This window comes from Talpa occidentalis, unplaced genomic scaffold, assembly GCF_014898055.3.
Source record: "Talpa occidentalis isolate TD23 unplaced genomic scaffold, MPIMG_talOcc4v2.1 talOcc4.7, whole genome shotgun sequence".
Taxonomy (NCBI): domain Eukaryota; kingdom Metazoa; phylum Chordata; class Mammalia; order Eulipotyphla; family Talpidae; genus Talpa; species Talpa occidentalis.
This window is the reverse complement of record NW_023605083.1, coordinates 99154378-99169984: the sequence shown is the minus strand read 5'-3', so window position 1 is coordinate 99169984 and position 15607 is coordinate 99154378.

Here is a 15607-nt window from a genome sequence, read left to right as displayed (position 1 = left end):
TCTGCCACACTCTACCATCACATCAGTAGACCTGCTAAGTTAATGCCAGGAGATTACCACTGAAAAAACCACATTTCTCAAGCTTTACTTACAAAGTCTCTAGGGAAACCTAAGTACAACAGGGCAGGAAAAACAACCAGAGGAAATTTTAGCCCCAGACAAAAAACAATAAACAATATCTGTTAGACAGATATACATAAAATCTCACGCTAGTAGAGCAAAGTTCTATTGATCTCAGTTCTTTTCACCCAGTACGCCATGCCTAGCTCTCAAGAAGAAATCAGAAGACCTGCTAAAAGGCAAAATAAGAGTTTGAAAAGACAGAGTAAGCATCAGAACCAGACTGAGATATAGTAGACATGGAATTATCAGAATGGGAATTTTTAATAACTGTGATTAATACGCTAAGGGTCTAATGGAGAAAGTAGACGACATTGTAAGAACAGATAGGTAATGTCTGCAGAGAAATGGAAATAAGAAACATTGTAACAGAAATGAAAAAATTCCTTTGTTGGGCTCTTTAAAGATGAGACATGATCAAGGAAAGAATCAGTTGAGTTTAAAGGATTACCAGTAGAAATTTCCTATCTTAATCTGTTTGGGTTGCTGTAACAAAATACCACTGATTGTGTTGTAGAGCAACCCCGATACAAAACGGGGTGCCTGACTGTGGGTCCTCACCCGCGCGCTTAAAAGGACTTATCAATGCTCTACTGCAGGCACACGTGAAAGGTTAATAAAAGGTTTATTTACAAGGGAAAGGGAAATGAGGAAATGTACAGCTCTGGGAGAAAAGTGGGAGACAAAGTTTTAAATAAGTCCTACCCGATCCGCCAATCAGGAATCCCAAAATGGCGCTCTCAGAGTTGGCCGCCAGCCAGGAGCGGTGAAGCCAGGAGGCGAGCGATCGCGAGCCAGAGAGGGAGCAAGGACCACGTGTCTGGTTTTTATATCCAATCTGGCTGCCCAACTCCACCCTCAGGTCCCAGCCACCCTCCCCTTGGTGGTGATGGGATTTGTCTTTCCCAATGTCCTGATGGGTTTAGTCTGGAGTGGGGGTGGAGTCCACAAAGCCTGTATGAAATTATCTCAGGACATCCTTTCCCCCTAACAATTGGATAGTTTATAAACAACAGGCATTTATTGCTCATAATTCTGGAAGGGCTGCCCTCTCTGCTTAGAACCTGGTTTGCTAATTATTAATCTTTTCCTTTTGTTTCTGTAAAAATGCCTGATCGCTTGTACCATGTAGAGATCTAATGTATATGGACATGGATTTCCATTTGTCTCTTGCCACGGACCAGCACAGCAGTGGACAATGAGGCCGTCTCAGGGTTGAGAGAAACGTGCAGGGTGGTCAGGACGTCGGCGAAAGAAATGACAGACAGACACACTTCAAGAGAGAGCGTAAATCTGAGTGTAATTTTCTTTGAGTTTGTGACCAGTATATATATGTTTTCTAAAAGCATAGGAACAATGAATATCAACGAAATCAGCTTGCTCATGGGTTTAGCTTATCACTGACAGGGCAGTGATTTACATCTGGACCCAGCCTCATTCCTAAGTAGATAGACCATTAGTTTTGTTTTTAAACTATATAATCACATTTTTTGTTTTACTAACTACTTTTTTTACCTAAACTATATTTTAATTATTACAGGGTTTAGTAACGTTTCATTTGAGTCAGCCTTGTGTTAAGGATTTCATATGATTTTTTAATTAACAACCAATGACCTTTATAGAAGAAAGAAGGAAGTTTAGAAAGACAATAAGGGAGTAAAGTTTGTAGTTCTAGAAAGAGGAGATAAGGTTTTTTAGCATTCTTGTAGTGATTCCTGGTGGTCATTATCTTTTGATAAGCATCTGTCTTATCTATGTTTTCAGGGAACTTTGCTGTACTCCCCCTGCTTCAGGGAGTTTTGCTGTTCTCCCCCTGCGTGCTGGTTCCTTGCCCAGCCGGACCTAGGGACCGTGGCAAAGCCATTAGCCCTAAGGGTCACTGCAGGGGGAGGTGCAGCAGGTCCTCCTTTGTTTTTTTAGAACAGTGTTGGTAGGCGTACATGTCACGTTGAAGGCGTAGATCGACCTGTGAAGTAAGCGGACACAGAGGGGAACGAGTAAACAAAGGAGCAGGACGAGTAGGGAAAGAACAACGACGGAGGGAACAAGATGATACCAGTGAGTAGGAGTCAAAGATTGGAGAGTGGAAGCTAGAGAATGGGCAAAGGAGGAGAGTGAAGTGTGCAGATGAGACTTACTGATAGCAGAAATTTCAGCTTGGAGAGACGAAAGGTCATGAGAAAGGTCATTGTCTTGCCAGATGCCCAATAGGTGATGTTTGTTAAGATTCCAATGTAAGGAAGAGTTATAATGTAAAGGCGTAACACAAATGAAACGAAACTGAACATGGCAACGAGTAGACAGTTGTTGTTTGAAAAGTTGAACCTCATTGCCAATAGCAATAACAATTTCTTCCAGAGCATTTAACTTTCTTTCTAACTTATAGTCAATGTCCCACTGTGTTGCAAGTGCCATGGACACGTTTTTGGTAAGGTCATTTACAAAAGAAGCTGTCTTAGCTTCCTGAATTAAAGCAACAGAGGAAGCAGCTAAAGAGGTAACTAAGGAAATTAATGCAGCAATGCCTAGAATAAGGGTAGCAATAAAACGTTTAGGATGAAGAAGAGCATGTACTTCATCTAAAACTTGCATGGCAGTATTATCATACCAAGGCATATCATGTAAATCAACAGGTAACATAACATAGGAGGGTCTTTTGAGCAAGACCACCACAGGATATAGACGAGCAAGAGAGGGGGTAATACAATTAGTAACAATGCAACCAGAACAATGGACGGAGTAAGAAGTCCCCGCGATTGAATGCGTGTAGCTGAGGCGTTCCCCAGAAGTATAGCGAAGGGGTATCCAACGTAGGCATGCACTGGGATCTTAGCGGTGTCATGTCCAGGTTGTTTGAAGTGTACATCATCAAAGGCAGCGAAAAGACGAAAGAGTTCAGCTTTATGACAGAGCTTTGTGTCCAGGGAACTGGGTTATTCAGTCCTGCCAATGGAGGCAAGCTTCCTCATCATTTTCAGAGGTTTCTGGAACCCTACGAACAAAGCAGCAGTTTCTCCACATTTTAGTTTAGCTCTATGTCAACTCCTTGGAAGAATTGTACTCAAAGCCACACAAAAGGTTAGCTCTGCTAGAAAAAGAAATATATATACATATATATAACATTGCTGTAGAGTGTGGTCAGTCAAAACAAGAAAACTTTGTTGAATCAAGGCAAAATGTAAAAACATTTTCAATGTTATGCCAAACAAAACAGTAAAAATCAGGTGTATTTCCAACAGTTTATACAGTCCTTTGTAGAAAGATTTTTACTGTCAAAAGTTTATTATTTTGAATCAATTGAGGCCTTTTTTTTTCTTATTTTGTGTAGAAACAAGTCCTGCAGACATTAAACCATTGAAGTATATAATATTGCAAGGCAACAATAATCATTGACAATTTACATACATATCAGGTATTGAAAGATTTTGTTTTAGAAAACCAATGTTAACATTTTTGTACATATTAGAGTTTTACCATTTTTGCAAGTGGCAGTGATTTCCTTGTAGTGTAACTTTACCAGGTAAACCAGATAGGATAAATTTATCTAATGTTCTTCCCAGGAGGAAAAGGAGAAAGTTTGTGGAGTGTCTCTAAAGCTCTGCTGAGGTTCCACAAAATGTCCTTTAATCGATTAAATGACAGGCTACCAAATTTTACTTTAATTTAGATTTTTGGGAAGCTGTGTCATAAATACTTAGAAAACAGCAAAAACAACCATATTTAATTTCTATAAAAATTGTAGCCCTAAGTATAATATTGACAATTAAATATAACCTTTAATTGTCATCTCAAAAACCTTAGTTTTTCAAACACTAAAAGACATTATGTACCCAACATCATTAACCTAGACAAGGGCCAAGATTATACCCAATGTTAGTGTATAAGTACATGTTTTGAAACAACCCATTAGATTATGACTCAGTTATTATTAACCAAAAATTATTTTAGCTAATGTGTTCCCAAAACACTAAAATAATATAAATTATTTAAGTATACAAAATTTCTTTTTGTAAAATTTCTTTTTGAGATTTTTAACACTTTCCTTAGCTTTGTTACTTTTAATTCTTTTAGACCTTCAACATTTGCTTTAACACTTATCACTTTACTTTTAGGACCATTAAAATATCTATTTTTAATACATGTTTTTCTTTGTAAACACACATTTTACATTACATCGATTTAGGATTGTCACATCTTTCATTAGCAGTAAGGCATTATAATACATTATAATACTGTCATGTCTTTGCACTAGATGACTTAAATGTGAACACACAAGGTAATATGACATTAGAATTTTAAGCTTTCACAAATAGGTGCAAAAAGTAAACCTGAAAGTTTAGTTGTAGCTTTAGTTTCTGTTATGACTGGAATTCCATTTTGCATGGCTGTTAATAACATAATGGCACATACCTAGGTTTTTCTAGGCTGGCTAATAAAGAAGCAATTAGGCAAATTAATAAAAACAAAAAAATCAGAGCACCATATAGATACTATGTCCATTTTTCACATACATGTGACTCAGTAGGAAGGACAAAAGTACCTTTTATACCAGAAATTTCTTAAACACATTTAAATGAAGTATTCATAACTTTAAGGCATATATGCTTTGAATTATATTATAAAATTTAAACTAGTTTTTGTTTATTAAAAAATTGTTTGATCAAGATCAAGATTTGTTTTATGATAATTTATAAAGGCGCCGTCTATAATTAGTCCTCCGGAGGTAAAAAACAAAACAAACACAAAGAAAGACAAACAGATACAGAGATCTCTTGATACACATTTAAAATTCTGGCCATGTGTATATATTTTGAAACATAGTTATTTTATCAATATGTGTGAAGATACTGAGGTTTTTAATTAGTTAACAGCTAAAATCTGTACGCAGAATAAGTGTCTAATCTTAATTATTACCAAAGACCTTGGGCTCGAGACCACAGCAGTCACGGCAGTTTTTACTAATTTTTTTTTTTTTGATAAGAAAATATTTTTGGAGTTTACATTTTTAAGAAATGATTTTTTGGCTTTAGGTTGTTAACACATTATCTCACTGGGAACGGTCATATTTTAAAACATAAAAGAACACTGTTATCTTGAAAACAGGAGAAGAGGTAAATTTTTACAGTCTGCCTGTAAAATTTGAGGTTTAGAATTTAGTTCAAAAATGTTTGTATTATCACTTTATGTTTTACCAGGTTAGTTTGTTTTAACAAGAAACTTAATCTTTTACAGGTCCAATAAGTAAAATTAAATGTTTTTATTCAACCAATAAGCATTTTGTATAGCTTGTTAGCAAGTCAAAAGTAATTCAGCAGTTTTTGCCTAAGACAATTTAGACTTTAAAATCAGAGAAACACAGGGAAACGGAACTTTTTTTTTTTTTTTGTAGAATGAACCAAAATAGTTATTTAAGGTGAATAATAGAAAAGTTTAGTCCTCCACAGCAGGAAGGTAGTAGAGACCTGTCAGTGATCCTGTTATAGGACAGGGAGAGGGGCAGCCCAAACCCCGCAAACCTGCCTATTCTAAATGGGTTCTGCCATCCACCACATCAACACAAAACATATAAGACTTTAATGGGAAGGAACTTTAATAAAACTAGGAAACAATACAGGTAAGGCAAAGAGTCTAGTTTCTAAATGAAGCACCCAAAGTTACCCGTCCCCTCGTGGGTAAAAGTCCATCCAAATGGGATTGGCCCAGAGCAAGGCCCCAAAGCCTGCCACAAGTCTAAAGCATCTTCCAGTGGGGACCCACAGCAAAGGGTCAGAAATAACCAGACAAGCCTGGAAGGAAAAGAACAAAATCAACATCAAGATAAAAACTGCCATTGTCACCTCCCCATGGGTCTCACCCACATTTGTGTCACCCAGTCTACGACCAAAAGACAAGCACAGTTTCTTTACGTGTCTCTAGGCTCCATGCGCCTCCTCCAGGTCTCCTTCTGGCTCCATCCTGCTCCTTCCTTCCTCAGTCTCTTCTGCAGCTTCTCCTCTTCCTGCTCAGCTCCACCCTCCCTTGGGTGGGGCAGGGAACCTCCCCCTTTCCTGGGGACCACCCTGTTGCAATCCCAACACTGGAGAAAAAGTCCAGGCAGCTGCTTGTTGAGATCAAGGGCAACTCCCACCAGCCCACTGCAGTGGGTTTATACTATTTTAATAAAAACCTTTTATTTATATTATAGTTATATAGTCTCATACACTCAAATTTAACCATTTTTTATCACTTTAACAATTGTGAATGAACTTTGAATACTATTATTTAAAAATGCCTTATTTATTTATTTATTTTAAAAGAAACAAATGGCAAAAAACTTTACTGGGGGGAACCTAGCCTCTTCCCCAAATAATTAACAGGAAAAGATTGGAGCTTTTTTTTTTTTTTTTCATTTAAGATCATGTCACATTATTTGTTACTTGTTTTTGAGTTTTTATTTTTATTTTCTCTAATTCAGACCCTTGATCTAGTGCCACGGGGGAAGCATTTAAGCACATTTTAATGTAATCTTGAAGCGTACCAGTTTTTCTTATAGGTTTAATTAGTTCTTTACAGAGGGAATTAGCATTTTCCCATGTAAGTTGTTTAAACAACAAATCTTGTGCTCTGGAAGATGGAAGAACCTTATCCAGAGCATTTTTTAATCTGGCCACAAAATCCTGGTACATTTCATCCTGGCGTCGGTGTATATCAGTAAGGTTAGTGGGCTTATGTTCAGGTGAAGGAAGATTTTTCCATGCCGCTACGGCCAACTTATTAATTTCGATTAAGACATGTTTTGGTAGGGCAGTCTGTCTGCGTACCTCAGTATATTTGTCTGTTCCCATGAACATAGAAAGGGAAATTTTCTCAGCCTTGACCTCATTATCGTGTTCCTTAAGGAAGGCATGTACTTGGTCCTCATATTTCATGTGAAATAATACATACATTCCTGAAGGAAGAACAGTCTTGGCAGGATTATGCCAGTTATAAGGGGTTATCCAAATGGCCGATAACGTGTCAATAATTTGATAAGTGTAAGGGGAGTTATGACCTGTTGTCTGAACAGCTAACTGTAATTCTTTTAGGGTTTTTATAGGGATGGCCTCCCATGCAGGGCCATCGTCATCAGCGCGAGTCAAAGTCAGAGGTCCGGCCACGGGAAAGGCAAATGAAAAATCTCCCGTCTTACTGGCCTCTCCTGCTGATCCTAGAATGCCACCCAGTGGCCCTCGATGGGCCTTGATATGATTAGGATTATTATGTAATGCAATTTTAGGTTTGGTAACAACTGGAAAAAGGTTAGCGGTTGGGCGGGAGGGTTTATCATTTTTGAAAGTTAATTTATCTAGCATTTCAGTATATTCATGATCATTAAACTCATCCTCTGACTGGGAAAGGGATTCCTTTAATACGGGAGCAGAGGCTTGAGCGAATAATGACGTGTTTAGATCATTATTGTTTTTAGGATTATCCTGAACTTCATCCTGTTGGCCTTCCCACAATTTTGCCTCAGTGGCATCAACCAACAAATCTCTAATTTGTACCCACAAGGACAGAGCCTGTCTCGGAACCGGAGATGGTCCATGAAGGGCATAAAACTCTTTCACTTCTTTTCCTACTTTCCTCCAAGTTTCCAGTGATAGACTGCCTTCTTCTGGAAACCACGGGCATACCCGTAATATAAATTCATAAAGTTGCAGTAGAGCTTTCTTATTTACTTTAATACCATGTGTTTCAATCATATTTTTTAATATAGATAGAAAAAGATCTCTGTTTTTGGTCTGCTGTTGACCCATGGTCTCGTGGTGCTTTTGTTCACTCAAGCAAAGATTTCTTTCAACTGTGCTGTCCGGCCGTGTCCCTTGCGGGAACTTGTGGAGGCGTCTTAGCTAAGGTCTGTCCGTATAAGTCCCGGACCAGGCTACTCCGAAGAGCAGATGACCGTTTATGCCGTATGACGTTCCTCCACGGGAATCGCGGGTGCAGCCCACTCAGACTCCCTAGCCACGAGGCCGTGGAGCCGTAATCATACACTCTCACACACACGCAGCACCACGAGCATTCACACTTAGAAAAACTTCTCACTGTCTCAAACTGATCACCCTTTATCAGCGAGCTCCGGACGCTCCAGTGAGGATCCTATCCCTGACTGTTTAAAAGAGGATATTTTAAGGGAATCACATTCACACTCACACACAAGAAGGGAGATAGCTTACCCAACACCATCTCTTCATTACTCACCTCTTCTTTGGGTGGAAGACTCAATGAAATGAAATATCGGGCCCCACGTTTGGGCGCCACTTGCCGCGGACCAGCACAGCAGTAGACGATGAGGCCGTCTCAGGGTTGAGAGAAACGTGCAGGGTGGTCAGGGCGTCGGCGAAAGAAATGACAGACAGACACACTTCAAGAGAGAGTGTAAATCTGAGTGTAATTTTCTTTGAGTTTGTGACCAGTATATATATGTTTTCTAAAAGCATAGGAACAATGAATATCAACGAAATCAGCTTGCTCATGGGTTTAGCTTATCACTGACAAGGCAGTGATCTACATCTGGACCCAGCCTCATTCCTAAGTAGATAGACCATTAGTTTTGTTTTTAAACTATATAATCGCATTTTTTGTTTTACTAACTACTTTTTTACCTAAACTATATTTTAATTATTACAGGGTTTAGTAATGTTTCATTTGAGTCAGCCTTGTGTTAAGGATTTCATATGATTTTTTAATTAACAACCAATGACCTTTATAGAAGAAAGAAGGAAGTTTAGAAAGACAATAAGGGAGTAAAGTTTGTAGTTCTAGAAAGATGAGATAAGGTTTTTTTTTTAGCATTCTTGTAGTGGTTCCTGGTGGTCGTTATCTTTTGATAAGCGTCTGTCTTATCTATGTTTTCAGGGAACTTTGCTGTACTCCCCCTGCTTCAGGGAGTTTTGCTGTTCTCCCCTTGTGTGCTGGTTCCTTGCCCAGCCGGACCTAGGGACCGTGGAGAAAGTCATTAGCCCTAAGGGTCACTGCAGGGGGAGGTTCAGTCTCTCAAAAAAATACACAGCTGATTTACTCAGTTAACCTGATTTAGACATTTTATCTCTTCCTTTCTCAAGGCTAGGAAACTAGTTCAAAGAAATATGGAAAATCTTTCATATACTGATGTTTCTGGACTGTGAGATGTTTTGGGGAAGTTTCAAAGCAGAGTGGGGTCAGAAGAAAGAGTGTGGGGGAGACTGAAGGGTAGCAGAATATGTCACCCCAAAATATGCCACTTAGCATAAGGATTGTTTTGAGCTAAAGGCACTTGAAAAACAGCAGATGTTTTAGTAGAAAAGCACTAGAAAAGCATTTTAATACTTGCTTTTCTACTTGAAAATGGAGATTAAAACTCACATGCAAAAGGTGCCTTTCCTACAACAGGAGAAAAGATATCTTAAGGCCATTGCCTGATCCTATGTGGGGCCTCCCTCTTTCTTGACTTTTCATGACTTGTGGTCCCCTAATTTTTTATCATCTGTTGTTTAATTTTTTATATCATTTCTTTGCCCCCCCCCCAAAGATTTTGTTTCATCCTCTCAACAGATTATAGAATTGTACATGTGGATGTTTCTTTTATATAAGTGTTTTCCTAAGTTTGTTTTCTGACTATTACTAATCCTTGGACGCAGATATAACAGGGGAGTATTTGCTGAAAGTGTAATGTGAGTTACGACAGGTGTCCAAGGCAGGCTGAGGATAGTTGTCTTAAACACCTTTCATAAAACGTTATCTTGTGCAATAGAAATATAAGCAAATGGTCAACATACAAAACGTGACCATCACTATTAGTCATCCCAGAAATACAAGTTAAAATCATGAGATAGTGTTATAGGACAGGGAGAGGGGCAGCCCAAACCCCACAAACCTGCCTATTCTACATGGGTTCTGCCATCCGCCGCATCAACACAAAACATATGAGACTTTAATGGGAAGGAACTTTAATAAAACTAGGAAACAATACAGGTAAGGCAAAGAGTCTAGTTTCTAGTTTCTAGTCTAGTTTCTAAATGAAGCATCCAGAGTTACCCGTCCCCTCGTGGGTAAAAGTCCATCCAAATGGGATTGGCCCAGAGCAAGGCCCCAAAGCCTGCCACAAGTCTAAAGCATCTTCCAGTGGGGACCCACAGCAAAGGGTCAGAAATAACCAGACAAGCCCGGAAGGAAAAGAGCAAAATCAACATCAAGATAAAAGCTGCCATTGTCACCTCCCCATGGGTCTCACCCACATTTGTGTCACCCAGTCCACGACCAAAAGACAAGCACAGTTTCTTCACGTGTCTCTAGGCTCCATGCGCCTCCTCCAGGACTCCTGGCTCCATCCTGCTTCCTTCCTCAGTCTCTTCTCCAGCTTCTCCTCTTCCTGCTCAGCTCCACCCTCCCTTGGGTGGGGCAGGGAACCTCCCCCTTTCCTGGGGACCACCCTGTTACAATAGCACTGCACATCTACCAGAATGGTTACTTTTTAAAAATGGGCATTATGAAGCATTAGAGTCTGGTAGGCAATATAAATTAGTATAAGGATACTGGAAAAAAATTTGATTACTAATGTTAAACATGTATTTGCATTTACTTAGAAATTCTGTAGTAGTGACTGGGCAGGGGCTTAAGATGGATGCTGGTAAATGGGTGGTAGTTACATACATGGGTTAGTTTTGTAATAATTCACTGTATACATCTATAATTTATGTTATTTTGTATTTTTCATAGTCAATAAAAATGTAATGTTTATTGCCCCCCCCCCATAGCCTCTATATAGGATTTAGACATCTGATCTCTTCCTTTGCCAGTAGGGAGAAACTTCTCAAAGACAAAGGGAAACTAGACACCTTTGATTCTCTTACTCGCAGGGGAACTAAAGTTGTGAGTATATGCCCGACTTCTTTCTGGCTCTAATTTGGTTTCCTAAGAAGTTGGATGATTTGTTCATAACTTATGTTCCCCTGCAAGGAGTCTATTAACTGCTTACGTATATTTCCAGTTTTAAGATCTTTTAACTCCTGTTTCCTAACAGTGGAGTTAATCTGAGGACCTCAGCAGCAGGATGAAATGAAATGTGGCTAGTCTCTCTATAATACCCAAGTTTCTTTTGCTAACAAATAGCAAAAATTCAATTCAAATATGGGATCCCTAGCATTTGGGAATTCTTGACTTATAGATCTGTGAAAATGCACTCAGGGGTGTGCTTTTAACTTGAAGCATTAGCTGGATACAAATAATCTTATTGATGGAAGCTTACTAGAAATTTTAGGATGGAAGTTTTTGCAGGGTCAAAAACCAGATGGGGACAGAAAGGGTTAGCATTTGTTACAGAAATCTGAGCCAACCCCACCCCAAGCAGTAAATTCCACCAAGAGCAATGTATAAGGATACCTTTGCTCAGGTAAAATGCACCTCTTTTCCCATTTGTGTCTCTGCAAAGTTCTTTTTCTTTACATCATTTACATAGCTAGTGATCCTTTGGGGGAAAACATGTTTTCCTTATAATAGTTTTAACAAAAGTTCCAGGTGTTGCAGGGCACACTGAGGGGTATCCTGGGTCCCCCCAAACCTGCATGCTCTAAGTGGGTTTTGCCATCCACTGCATAAAGATAAACATACTCTTAGTGTATAAGGCCTTCAATAAAAAGAAATTTAATACAATTAGTATGCAATGGAGAGAACAGAAAGAATATAATTAAAATGGTTTACACACGAAACACAAAAGTTTACCCATCCCCTTATGGGTAAATGCTCAGCCAAAAAGGGTTGGCCCAAAGCAGGGACCCTGAGGCCCAAAAGCCTGCCACAAATCTAAGGCATCTTCTGGTGGGAAGCATAGGAAAGGGGCAGAAGGAGCCAGGCAACTCTGGGAAAAAAATAGCAAAATCAAAATCCAAGCCAGGCTTCCTTGGTGGCTATAAAGCTATCTGTGGCCATTGCAGTGCCAGTTCAGTCCCAGGCCAGGGAGCTGATCCAAATGGCGCAGCTGACCTTTCCTGACTTGCCCACTGCTCCCCTTAGCAGTGTATTTCAGTCAATCTGCCTGTTCTGCTCCCTACCCTGTCTCTGGTGAATCCTGTCACTCCCACCCTGGCCTACATCCCTGCTCTTGTATGTATAAATAAATAATCTTTAAAAAAATTAAAAAATAAAAAAACAAAGAAGGGGGAGGTTAGGAAGAGTATGTGGGCATGCATACTAACATTACCAGTCTACATAAAAGAACTAACTTGTTCTTTACCTGCAGTGGTAATTTCATCCGGCCCATAGTTTCCTTAATCAGTGAGTACATATTTTTCAAAATCAACTTGGGAGTGTGGTAAAAGAATGCCTAGTCCTCTCTTTGGTTACTTAAATATATGACCGTGGGCTTCCTGGTGGCTCAGGCGGTTGAGTGCCGCGCTGTGAAGCTATCCGCAGCATCTGCAGTGCCGGTTCAATCCCCGCAGGCCTTGGAGCTACCCACATGGCAAACAGACCTTTTCTGTCTCACCCGCTGCTCCCCTCAGCAGTGTGTTTCATCAGTCTGCCTGTTTTGTTCCCCGCTCTGTCTCTGGTGAATCCTCTCAACCTCCCGCGCATCTGGCCTGTACCCCAGCTCTTGTATAAATAAAATAAATCTTTAAAAAAAAAATAACCTTGTTCTGTTAAGGGATTTGGTTGTGGTTTTTAAGTATGCCCAACAAAACACTACCAATTCATGTTCTAACTGATAGACTGTTCAACATTTAGTAAAGTGTCAAATTCTTGGCAACTGTTCCAGTAGAATCACAATAGATTATTTTGAAGAAATCCCCACATTTTTAAAAAGATTATATTTATTTTATTTCATTATGCAGGATTCTGTCAGGTAACCAGGCAGCACTCAGAAGGAGGGAAGTTCTTTATTTACACTGGTGGGCCCAGAGGAGCTCTCTCCAAAGTCTGAGCCCTGAGAGTTTAGGCAACAGAATATTTTTTGTCTAAAGCAAGGGATACAGTCAGCTGGGATACATGAATCAGGTATGTGGGCTTGAGAGTTACCAGTTGTTCCCTGAAACTTTCAATCTACAGGCTATGTCCCAACTTCAGCTAATCAACAGGTCAGTCTGACATTTTCCACTTTAATTTTTGTGTAGAAAACTGGGGTGTAGGCCAGAGGTGTAGTGGGTGAGAGGATGTACTAGAAACATAGTGGGAAACAGAACAGGCAGATCTACTGAAATACACTGCTGAGGGGAGTGGTGGGTAAGACAGGAGAGGTCTGCTGTGGGTACAGGCCAGAGGTGCAGGGGGGTGAGAGGATTCACCAGGGACAGAGTGGAGAGAAGAACAGGCAGATCTAATGAAATGCGTTGTTGACGGGGGCCGCAGGCAAGACTGGGGAGGTCTGCTGCGCCATGAGGGTCAGCTCCCTGGCCCAGATCAAACTCAGGCTGTCTTGGTGGTAGCACTGAGACTTAAGGTAGCACTGAGACTTAACCTGTAGGCCCACCAGGGAGGCACTGAAATCCCCACATCTTATCTGTAGCGGGAGAAGCAATTCTTTGCTCCTCAGAGATAAATTTACCTTAGATTATGCTGATTATTGTCATATTTTAATACTGGAGTTCTATTCACTATTTTTAAAATTTGTAGCATGATTTATATCTTAGTTTATCTAGTCCCTTACGTAATGTTTGTCAGCTCAGAGTTTAAAAAAAAAAGTCACTTTTCTATATCATATCTTATCAAAAAGATAATTGGCTATACTATGGTGAACTCTGGCCTAATTTAAACCTTGGGACTCAGTTCTAGATACTGGCATTACATGGTTGGCCTGCCAAGCACAGGTAACCCTTAGGAAATTTAGCCTGAAGACTTGGTATGTGTTGGTGGCTACACATTTTCCCTGTGATGTAAGAAGCCTGCTCACCTGCAGTCTTTTCTCTTTAACCAATGAACAAACTGTTAGTCAGGAATCATCCTATCTCTACTTCCACTCAAAATGGCCAGCAACTACTACATTATTGAGTCCAGAGGCAGAAAGTTATTTTTGCTCTTCCTCCTTCTGCCTGATTTCCCACTCCTGCCTCTAAGTGGTAGAATTGTATTGGAAGCCCGGTGGCATAAGAACCTGGAGAAAGGAATTTATATACTCTGAGCCCCTGTGACACAAGATTATAAAAGGGCACATGTAGAACTGAACAGTGAAAGATAAATAACCTCCAGAGAGTTGAGAGAAGAAGCAGGGAATCCAGTGGGACTTGTGCTATATGCATAGCACAGGTGACTATGACTTGAACTAGGGAGGAAGTGGTTGGATTCAATATATACTTTTTGAAGATAGGCCCAAAGGAAAGAGTCCAGGATGATTCCCAGTATCTTGTTCTAAGTAACAAGAGGGAAGAACACCCTCCTGTGTTATTATTTAATGAGATGGGGGACACTGGAGAAGGTGTACATTTTAGTTGTTCGATGGAGGATAAACCATAATTTTATCTAAAGTTAACTTTAAGGTTCCTACTATAAATTCAAACAGTGATCAATAAGATGTAGTTGAATGTATCCATGGAGTTCAGAGGTAAGAGTGGGACTGGAGATGGAATTTAAAGCCTTCTCTGACCACCATCCAAGGGATCATAGATGAGCGAGTGACTGTGAAAAGAGAAGAGGTCCTAGGAGTAAGCCCTAGGACAGCAGAACACTAAAGAGGCCAGAAAGGGGAGAAAGGTTCAGCAAAAGAAAACCCAGAGGACTTAGTCAGGGAGGTAAAAAGACAAGCAGAGGAAGACTACATCATAATGGGAAATAAGCCAAGAAAAGATCTCCAGACTATAACAATGGTCAGTTGTATCAACTATTTCTGAAATGAGTAAAATGAGATAGGAGAATTACTTCATTTGGCAACCAAAAAATAGGGAGAAAAATCTGAGTTGAGTAAGTTTCCAATCTGCTATAAAGAGGAGCAGAAACTGACATGGTAGCTGGGGAGCGATCTGCAGCCATGGATGGATTGGCGATGATAATGTTCCTACACTGCTGCCTAACATCGAGGACAAATGGAGGCATGGCTTCCTGCCCTCAGGGCACTAACCTGGGAGGACACCCCCCTCCTTTTTTTTCTTTTTAACATCATTGTTCATTTTTGTACAGTATTTGATTTATTCCCTCAGATATATAACCCATAGTTCTCCTACGACCATATCACCTGTAAACCATCACCATATTCCCTGGTGTTCTTCCCTCCTGTTTTGACCTACTTACTCACCCTTCCTTGCTGTATGGCAAAGATCTATGGTCAGGCTGCAAGTTTTGTCTTTTTTTCTTGACCTTTTATTCAGTTTCTCCATATTCTATACATAAGTGAAACCATCTGACATTTATCTTTTTTCTTCTGGCTTATTTTGGTTAGCATAATCCCTTTCAGTTCCATCCATGCTGCCACAAGTGGCATGAGTCTGTCTTTTGTGATCAGTAAGTAGCATTCCATTGTGTAGATGACCATAACTTTTTGATCCATTCATCTGTTTTGGGGCAT